General features: G+C 43.4%; 1 pseudogene; it reads right to left on the reverse strand.

Moving 5' to 3' along the window:
• Positions 1-1,259: 1,259 nt before the first annotated feature.
• Positions 1,260-1,654, reverse strand: part of LOC100946036 — a 569-nt pseudogene continuing 174 nt past the window's right edge.

A 1,654-nucleotide genomic window follows, 5' to 3' on the forward strand; every position in this document is an offset into this window, starting at 1 on the left:
GAGAGAGAGAGAGCGGGGGTCTCACTCTTGCTCAGGCTGGTCTTGAACCTCTGAGCTCAGGCAATCCACCTACCTCAGCCTCCCAGAATGCTAGGATTATAGGTGTGAGCCAAGGCACCTGGCCTCTCCTTTTTTCTTTTTTTAAGACAGTTTTACTTGGTCACCCACAGTAGAGGGCCCACAGCAACCTCAAACTCTTGGGCTCAAGCGATCCTCCTGTCTCAGCCTCCCAAGTAGTTGGGACTACAGGTGCCCGCCACAACACCCAGCTATTTTTAAAGATGGGGTCTAGCTCTAGCTCAGGCTGGTCTAGAACTTGTGAGCTCAGGCAATCCACCTGCCTCTGCCTCCCAGAGTGCTGGGATTACAGGCATGAGCCACTGCACCCAGCCTCATGATTCTCTCCTAACCCCCTAACCCCCTATTAAAAAAATGCCTTACTGTACAGCTTACCTGAACTTTCTTTCTTTTTTTCACGACAGAGTCTCACTTTGTCAGCCTGAGTAGAGTGCTGTGCTGTCGTAGCTCACAGCAACCTCAGACCCTTGGGCTCAAGCAATTCTCTTGCCTCAGCCTCCCTAGCAGCTGGGACTACAGATACCCACCACAATACCAAGTTATTTAATTAATTTTTTTGTTCTTTTTTGTTTATGGTGGCTTTTTTTCTTTTTTGGTGGTCACCTGAATTTTATTTTTTATAAGATTTGCCCAGTCTAAGTTAGAAAACATTTTTACCATTTATATTACACATAAAAAATGAATAACAGAAAAAAACAACTAGATTTCTTTTGCTTTCAAATAATTACACATCAAAACATTTCGTATATGTGATTTTCAATCTACATATAAGAGACTCTCTAAATCAGGCATCCTCAAACTACGGCCCGCAGGCCACATGCAGCCCACCTAGGACATTTATCCAGCCCACCAGGTGTTTTTGCCGCCTCTGCCTATCCTGCTTAGCAGCTGACTTGTCCCGGGGCTCGCAGTCCGGCCCTCCAACAGTCTGAGGGACAGTGAACTGGCCCCCTGTTCAAAAAGTTTGAGGACCCCTGCTCTAAATGATATCCAGGATATATTAAAAGTTTTGTTTTAAAATAGATTTAACAGGTCTTGAATGTCAGTAAATCAGACCCTCTAGAGCACAAAGTAAAGGTATTACAATTATATGGTAACTGCTTAATATTCCAAGGAGATAAGGACCTTTGTAATATGGAAAGAAATTGAATTGGTCTTTCTACAGTGTCAAATCCTAAGACCTAGTCTCCCTTGTAGACGACTATATTGTCAGTTTCAGACACTTTTACTTTATAAAGCTCTCCCATAGGAAGTACTTTCTTGAGGTTCTCCCAGATAGATACAGCTACATGTTCAGTTGTGCTTACATCTGCAAAGCATGGCACATCCAAATTCAGATTCTTATGATCAAGAGGTTTCATAATTGCCTCCTCTATATTATTTTTTGAGGTTGGTCAAATTTATAACCATTCTTGTAACAGGATCAATCTTCGTAATTGTGTCCATGGCTGTTTGGATTGCTGCATTTCCCAAATAATTTCAAGTTTTCTTCATCATCCAGATGTTTACTGTACAGCAGGTGGCTCACGCTGAAGGAGGTGCAGTGGGACACTCGCGCCCAGCGGTGCCCGAGGTG

Source organism: Otolemur garnettii, unplaced genomic scaffold, assembly GCF_000181295.1.
Source record: "Otolemur garnettii isolate 467f Iridium unplaced genomic scaffold, OtoGar3 scaffold00145, whole genome shotgun sequence".
Classification (NCBI taxonomy): Eukaryota; Metazoa; Chordata; class Mammalia; order Primates; family Galagidae; genus Otolemur; species Otolemur garnettii.